Source organism: Bidens hawaiensis, unplaced genomic scaffold, assembly GCF_021521415.1.
Source record: "Bidens hawaiensis isolate Kalapana, Puna unplaced genomic scaffold, B.hawaiensis_p1.1 tig00008877_1, whole genome shotgun sequence".
NCBI lineage: Eukaryota > Viridiplantae > Streptophyta > Magnoliopsida > Asterales > Asteraceae > Bidens > Bidens hawaiensis.
In genome coordinates, this window is record NW_027491642.1 from 402,887 (window position 1) to 411,992 (window position 9,106).

At 33.7% G+C, this 9,106-nt stretch overlaps 1 pseudogene across 1 annotated transcript; it reads left to right on the top strand.

Moving 5' to 3' along the window:
- Positions 1-3,203: 3,203 nt before the first annotated feature.
- Positions 3,204-5,703, top strand: LOC143530258 (uncharacterized; annotated as a pseudogene). The gene is made up of 5 exons (XR_013134823.1): positions 3,204-3,756; positions 3,829-3,986; positions 4,262-4,334; positions 4,607-4,801; positions 4,877-5,703. The product of XR_013134823.1 is annotated as an uncharacterized LOC143530258 (transcript).
- The last annotated feature ends 3,403 nt before the right edge of the window (positions 5,704-9,106 follow it).

A 9,106-nucleotide genomic window follows, 5' to 3' on the forward strand; every position in this document is an offset into this window, starting at 1 on the left:
AGTCTATGGGACTGCCCCAAAACCAATTTGAGCATGCTCGACTCACCGTTTTCATCTTCTTCTGTCCTAGTTAACGATTATTCTTTCGGTTTTCAGATAATATTGTCGTATGCCTTAGAACCCGGATCTGTTCCAAGATTCACGAGAGGTCTTGATTGATCATCAAGCTTATTAATATGAGGTCTTTCCACCTTAGCAAATTAAACACCTTTAAATTTCAAATTTCAAATTTCAATAGTCGATTTCTTCCTTTGAACAACTCATGTGATATACGATCTTTAGTACTCTCATTAACACTCGATTAATCAGGTACATGGATTGTCAAACCGCTTCTCCTAGCATCTAATCCGGATCCCTCAAGGCCTTTAGAATACTCCTTCTCATCTAAAAGAGAGCACATTATTTAGTCGTGTTGTGAAATTCCATTATCTTCACAAAACCCTTTTAATTCACATAAGGTGAATACTCCTCCCTGATGAGGCAACTATTTGGATACTTTACTATTACTATTACTAATATATATAATATAGAACTTTGGTGCAGCAAGTGCCCTATTGGGCCACTTAGCGGCACCGTATTAGTCCGCGATAGAGGTGCACAACATAACCGGTTAACCGGTTTCTAACCGATTTTGTAACCGGTTAGTAACCGGTCCAACCGTAACCGGTTACTAACCGATCCTAACCATCGGTTACTAACCGGTTAGTATTTATGATTTCAAAACCGGTTAATCGAACCGGTTAACCGATTTTTTTAACTATTATTTGACAAAAAACCGGTTAACCGGTCAGGCCTAACCAGTCAAAACCGCTTCCGCAGACGGTCAAAACCGGTTACTAACCTAACCGATTAACCGGTCTAACCGGTTAGGGTATTAAAAAAAACCGGTTACGAAAAAAACCAGTTAACCGTTTTGTTCACCTCTAGTCCGCGATTTTTATTTTGTTTTACGTAGTTCAGTTATCATAACGAACGTAAGGGAAACCGACCAAATACCAATATTTTTGTTTTAGTTCCGGTTCCATAATGAAGCTAGCGAAAACCGACCAAATTCGAGTAGACTCGCTTCTTCAACGCATGTGACTGACAACGCTTGGGTTTTACCAACGCGCAAGTTTACTGTTTGATGCCCCTGGCCATCGGTCCACCTTCATATTTATATTATTTCCTCACTTTTTAGCTCCGGTATTGTAACGAGCGTAATCAAAACCGACCGAATTCGTGTCGAATCACTGCCACAATGATCGAGACCGACAACGCTTGTGTATTCCATCATTCGGGTTTGCTGACCAAATAAACATCGTTTTAAATATTTTGTTTTTTATATGTTAATCTTTTTATATGTTAAATTGACGAATTAATTTTTTGGGCTTTAACGCTCAAACTTTACCAACGATATCTATACCCTAACGAACATAACCGATAATGATCGAATTTGCGTCGACTCATCATCGTAATGCTCGGGTTTTACCAATGCCGGGTTTCAACGCTAGAGTTTTGTCAGCTACCTCGGCGTAACACACCGAGTTAAAGAACTAGTTTAGAACAAGGAAGAACTTTTAGAAACTTCTTGACAACTTCCTAGAAAATTTATCAATCTATTCCGAATAGTGTATCTTCATATTATTGCTAACCACGGATCATTTGCGGCTCCCATTACCTAGCTACATGTTCGGGCTTTTGGGTATTGATTCGAACAATAGGGTCGTTGCCATATCTTTCTTCTCGATGCCGTTTCCAATACCATATGAACCCTAAGAATGACTTTCATTCTCACGGTACATACGGTGTAGTTTGTAGCGGGTGTGACTTGTTAACTTATTACATAATTTGCTTTGCTTGTTTAATTTATTTACATTGTTGGGTCTTTAGTACATTAAACTATTTGTTTTAAGTTTGGTTGGCTTGGGCCTGTTTGGGCGTTATTGCGAACTGGGCCGCAAGCCACAATTATGCCGCATGAATTTGTATGTTTTGTTTGGGCCTTTGGACAACAAACTAAATATGATTGGATGGGATGATTAACATGATTACTAGACGGGTGCGCGCGCCATGCAGCGGGATACGCAGACCTTGATAATCACGTAATAAGTTTTTGGGTGTTTATTGTTCGGTTTGAAACTGTAAAACCGTTCATCGGTTTGATTTGACGATTGATTTTTTTTCTTTAACTTCTGGCCAGTTGTTTTCAACTTTCAAAGGTTCTGTCTTGGTTTTTGACGACAAAAAAAACTGTTACAAAAGGTTTGGCTCACGATTTAATTTAAAACCATCAAAACCAGGCCGCAAACACACATACATAAAATGTACTTTTTTTAACTGAAAAAAACTATGACAATATCATACTTAAATTAAAGATAAAAATATGCTTGTTTTTATGGTATAATTTTTTTTTATAAAAATGTTAAAGTATGAAAAAGTTATTAAGGTTTAAAATCATGGGGGTATTTGGGTTAAAAGTGAATATTTAAAATAAGATATAGGTAAAAGATTAAGGATTATTGTTGTAACTATTCTTTAAATTTAATTATAATTGAGGGGTCAATATTGTAACTATATTAAATAAACGTGAGTTTTAATGTGAGAATGACTATTTTGCCCCAATACAAGGTTGTATCACATGTAACATTACTTGTAAATCCCTTAATATGTAGCGTCTTAATTTGCCCCTCTTTGCTATATTATATATAGTATAGATATAGATATAGATATAGATAGGAGCAAGTTGTTTAATGTTTTATCTATAATCGTATACAGTTATAATGATAACCTTCCATCATTATCCAACATGACTTTAGGTTTGTTTAAATGTGGTTTTGGAACTTCGTCAGTTTGTTTCACTGTTATCACATTCATAATAATCAACTCAAGTTCATTCATATTCTTGTTTTATATACGACACTACAAGAAATTTCGTCTGATACGATGAAAATTATACCCCCTATAGCGACGTCTTGTCGTCGCCTAACCCTTTAGCGACAACAAGTCGTCACAATCTTACTTAGGCTGCTATAGGTTTGGATGTCGTCGCTATAGGGTTCGCTTATTGCCACGACCTCTCGTCACTATAGGTTTTCGTTGCAAAAGACTTTTCAGTAATAGAAATAAAGATTTAATAAATATTAAAACAATAACAATCACAATAGATGATAATATGAGAATATACAACAATCCATTTCAGATACCTAAACAACAATCCATTTCAGATACCTAATCAATAACAAACACAATAGATGATAATATGATAATATACAGTATTGACAGATCACTGGTCTAGTACTCTTGTTCAAAAAAAGAAAAAAAATTGACAGGTCATAATATACAGTGATAACCAAGCATATGATCATTAAATGAGGCCTACCCATTGCCTAATTACCTAACAATCATTAATAGATCGACGCAAATAATAGGATTAATTTAAACGAAACAGGATTTCTTTACACATTCATGCAGTCAGCGCTTGATTGATTGCTTGATCAGTTACATTCATTCATATTATATTAGAAAGGTTCTGTAACCGTAAATTTCAAAGAGCAACAAGCAGATAAGCAGTTTTAACAAACGATCTTAAGTTTGGCCAGTAATCACTACAGCTTGATTCGCTTATTTACTATTTCTTTCAGCAACATGAATAAGGGAGCACATGCCTCAAATATTGGATGGTTATATGACAGTCCAGTCAACTCTGATGTCGAAGCAAAGCTGAGGCGTTTTTTGGTTGAATTAAAGAATACTGATAGAATACTTGGAATCCAGGTGTGCTTCCACACCTACAGAAAATTAATCGTTTAATTACCAATTGTATAATTATGTTATTGTGTTTGTTAGGTATGTGCATACAAAGACGGGAAGGTGATAGTTGATACTGCTGCTGGTGTACTGGGAAAAGATGATCCTCGTCCGGTTCAACCCAACAGCTTATTTCCTGTTTTCTCTGTGACTAAAGGCGTCACGGCTGGAATGGTACATTGGCTGGCTGATAAGGGGTATGCTCTCTTGTTTAGTAAACCAGACAAAAGTAAAAGAGTTAGATAAGTGTCCAACTTAAAATTACACATGTTTTTAAAGTTACGGGCCATAAATAATGAACTGAAACGTTAGGCCGAATTGTGCTAATTTCTAACTTTTTATTTATTTTTTTCCTTTAGCAGCTTTGATGTATTTGAAAATAATCTGATTATTATGTGATTAACATCACTATTTATCTTAAGATTCTTCATTAATTGTGCTTCCACTATGTGTCATAACATTTTCAACTTAGGAAACTGAAGCTCGATGAAAAGGTTGCTAATATTTGGCCGGAGTTTGGTGCGAATGGAAAAGATCAAATACAGGCCGGTTCTCTTAATCTCAATTCTGTTACCATGTCTTCTTAGTGCATTATTCCAGTAAAGCAACCATTAGTATATATGCATTTCATTAACATTGAGCATTGAGCTCCGGATCTACACATCCGATACCTCAAGTTCGGGTTTGGTTTCAAAATGTTGATCTGGTGCAATATATGCCTCTTTATCAGTTCTAAACCAGCAGTAAACAATTTAAATTTATTGTCAAGGAGGAAATCAAAATTAACTAATCACATTTTTCCTTTGTTATCCCTTAGGTTAACCATGTGCTTAATCATACAGCTGGCCTACACAATGCTTTAGCTGGTATTTGTGAAAACGATCAAACATTATTTTGTGATTATGACGAGTGTCTAAAGCGCAATGCCATACTTGCACCCGAGACCGAACCTGGTCATGCACAGTTCTATCACTATCTGTCATATGGCTGGCTATGTGGTGGGATCATCGAGGTAAGTTGTGTGATCAAAAAATTACTTTTGGTTTTCAATAAGTTGAATGATGTATACCTTGTTGAGTATGTGCAGCATGCGTCCGGGAAGAAGTTTCAGGAAATTCTTGAGGAAGCTATTGTTCGCCCAGTTAACGTTGAAGGCGAGCTTTTTATAGGGATCCCACACGGCGTGGAGTCTCGCCTTGCAACTCTTACCATAGAAAGAGATGATATCACCAGCTTGTCATACCCGGGGAACAATATCTATAAATCAAGATTGTATTCGACCATGCCTTCCTCATACACGTTAGACTTTATTTCAAGCCTTATTCCGTTAACAAATACTCTCAATGCCCGCCGTTCCATACAACCCGCCGCCAATGGACACTTCTCGGTCGTGTTGTGGCTCGCTACTATGCCACCATTGCGGATGGCGGTGTAGTCCCACCACACGAAAGCCACCCTACGGATGATGAAGTCGACACTAGAATATTTACCAGCCCCAAAGAGAAAATTCATGACGCCCTTTTGGGACTTGGAGATTTTAAGGATTTGACCGTCCAGAACGGGGTGTTTGGGCTCGGGTTTTTAAGATTTAACATGGCTGGTGGTTCGGCAATTGGAGTCGGTCACCCAGGTTTAGGTGGATCTACCGGATATTGTGACATAAACAACAGGTTTGCAATTGCTGTGACCGTAAACAAGTTGTCCTTAGGTGCTTTGACCGATGAAATAGTTCGGTTTGTTTGCACGGAACTTGATCTTCCTATACCACCACTCTATGACGTACCGCCGAATAATTGAAGATAAAGGTTTGATCTAAACCTGTTGAAGATGTTAGTTTGTCACTAGTATTTTGGTGTAATTGTAATGAATACGACTGTTAATGGGAATTTAAACTATGAACCGATACAAGCGGATCAGTGATAGTGCACACTTGTATGTCCGAGTAGTTTAATCATAATAATATAAACATGGTTGGCTTTTTATGTATTGCCTTAATCAAAAGTTATTTTGATAGATTATCTCAGATTAAAATTCGTGATACCCAGGCATTTAGGGTCGAATGTTAATTATAGAAAGTGACATTCACGATCTATCAAGTTATCCGGTTTTTGTTCATCGTCATTTTCCTTTTCTACCCTATTTGTTGGGAGTGAATTGTGAAGCCGTTATTGGGCATGTTTTAATGATAGTTGAAATAAGATACATATAGGGCCAAGTCTAATATTTTAATTAATTAGGGCTCATTTATGTTTTTTTTGATGGAGAAGTTAGAGGCTTAGTTTCTTTCTATTTAAATTTTTATTAGCTTTTAGCCCGCGTGTTACGTCGGTTATTTTTAGTTTTTTTTTTAAATTATTTTACAATAATATTTTTCTAAGTATTTGTTTTATTTTTAAACGAGTTTTGGTTTGATTGAATACGTATATATTATATTGTTACATGAATTATATTTTCTAACATTTGAGCTTCTTCAATTGAGATTAATAGGCTTAGAGTTGGTTGGAGTTGAAGTTTACAGGTGGGCTCTTTGGATTGAGATGTATATGTTTATAGTTGGAATTTAAAGTTTGTGGATTGCTAGTATGTTTATATGTGCTTTTTTCAACTTATATCGGTTTAAAGTTGGTTTGGTGTTTAAGTATAGTTTTTGTTCTATAATAGCTTTATATGGGTTTGTTGTTAGCATGTAAAAATTACCTGGTATGTAATATTTTTAACAAGTTTATTGTTTGTTGTTTTTGTATTGCATTATGTATGTTGTTGTTGTTATTATTATTATTTTTATTATTTTGAATGAAAAATTATTATTATTAATCGTAATATGAATATATTTAATTTTTCTTACATATATAGTAATTTATTTGATTAATATATTCAAAAATATTAATTGAAATTCGGCCTCGAGGAATCAAAGAATTATGAATTTACAAAAATAGTTTAGTTATGTAAATTAGATAGTTGTAAATGTGGATAGTTATGAGAATCAGTGAATAATAACAATAACAATGAACAAGAACAGGTTAGATTTAAACTTGTGTAAATCTAATTTTTATATCTGAATTGTATGCAGCATATGTAAACAATATATGGTATTCCTTTTATAAATGATTTTGATATATGGTTTGTTTCACATTTTATTTGGTTTTTGTTGAAGCATTTTGTGTAACACTATTGGGATTGTTTGGTTCATGTTCACAATCCTTATGTTAAGAATAATGATAGTTTAGGTTTATCTTATGTTGCTTTTTATATTGTGAAATGGGAAATGCAATATATAGAAGTTTAAGTTTAAGTTAAATGTTTTATTAGTTTTTGTTATGATTAGATGTTACGATATGGCTTAGTGTTGTAAATGTGGTATCTAGGTTTGTTGTTTTAGTTTAAATAAATTATGGTTAATTTGCAGTTAAGTAATTGAACTGAAGATTAGTTAATGGAAAAATAAGAGTGCTCATGTCGTTCAGGTTGAAAAAAAAATAACGACGAAGCAATGCTTTAATCGGAGGTTTGAACTTTTGGTTAACAAAAATTAAGCCGTTTGTATCATCGTTTCGAGCTAAGTTTTACATCAATCGACTTTTATTCTCCTTCAGATTAAAATCCTTAAAACATTAGTTGAAATTCGAAAAAAAAAAATATAACGCCGTTAATTCCTTTTTAATGGGGATCATTGAGGCCAACGTTTTAAAAATTTGGGCCCGTAAGTGACGATAAACTGACCTAGATTATTATCGGTCAGTACCGTTTAATAGGGATTATTAAAATCTAATAAACCTTTTATTTCATGATCCATCATAGTATATACAAAATATACAAAAGATCATTTTCTTTTCGACATCAAAGTTAATAACATGGCCATTCTTTTCATTCAGTTTGCCCAGGTATTTTCTGACATCAAAGTCAATTTGCCAATCTTTTACTTATGTTCTAAAAGCATTCTCATCATTTATCTCATGTGTGTGAGTGCGTAGTAATTTTTAACGCAGGTTGTCACCTCTAAAAGGATATCAAATTAATATAAACTATAACGATTATAAAATTGTCACAATTGCAATATCCAATTTGTAAAAGAATACATCGAGAATCAATCTTGTTATTTTGGGATGCATAAAACATTAATATTACCTATTTTATTATCCTTCAAAAACCTTTTTGTTGTATCTCCGTCAAAAGAGAGAACAATTAAACAAAAACATATAAAATTAATTAAAAAAAAACTTATTGGAGGGTGCAATATCACAGCTTGGACATACTGATTATTTGCTTCCTCGAGTGACTATACAAACACCAAATCATCAAAAATAGTCAACATGATTTGAAGCTTCTTAATACCATACCCAACCGGTACCAACTTTGCTGCAACCATGGAAAAAGCTTGATTAAGGATCCAAAATAACATCTTTGTAAAACATAAATTAACAGAATTTGAGAACGAAATTACCTTTCTTTTGCTACACCATGTGGCTTAGGAATGCTTTCTTTCATTGTTACGTTTTCTTTTTTCTTTACATTTCTTGTGTTTTATTATTGTGAATATATTTATTGGATTTTAATTTAACTCACCTTTAATTTATTTCAGTTGATGTTAATTTAATTTTTGCGGCGGATCAAGGATAAAATCTAGTCAGGGTGTACCGTTAAGAACAATGGATCAAATCCAGTCATGACATGTTAAAAAAACATTAGATTGTATAGTTCGTCCATAAAACAACCTGCTGATATATATTAGTCGTTTAATATACATCACCAAATTCTAAGTTATTTAATCCATAAAATTGTATTGTTATTTTACCAATTTTTTTGTTAAATGTGGTACTCTTTTTTCAAAACAACTAGGATTAGGATCCCATGCTTTACGACGGGACCGTTAAATTGACAAAAAAACATAAGTAAAAACGTTAAATCATAAACTCGTTGCAAGTCGATACGAAGTCAGTCTGTATCAAGCTACGACATCGAAACTAAACAAAATAAATAAACTCGTCAATGCCAGAATACAACAAATTATCATATGTGGAACAAAAAAAACTGGCACATTACAGCTGCGAACCAACACAAATTCGCAAACATGAATTAGTAAACCAAAAAGAATATTTTAAAAGTGAAGTATTAAACTTTGAAACATGGATATAAAACCATGCGACAATGGAATATTTGTAAATCATAAAAAAAGTTTTGGTCATTGTAAAGACGAACTAAAAATATGAAAACAAAGTCTAAGAAAATCGTTTAACCGACAAATAAAACATGTAAAGCCAACCCTTATCCAAGTTTAGTGTTTAAAAATATAGTTTGTTAAATATTTTAATTAGTTAAA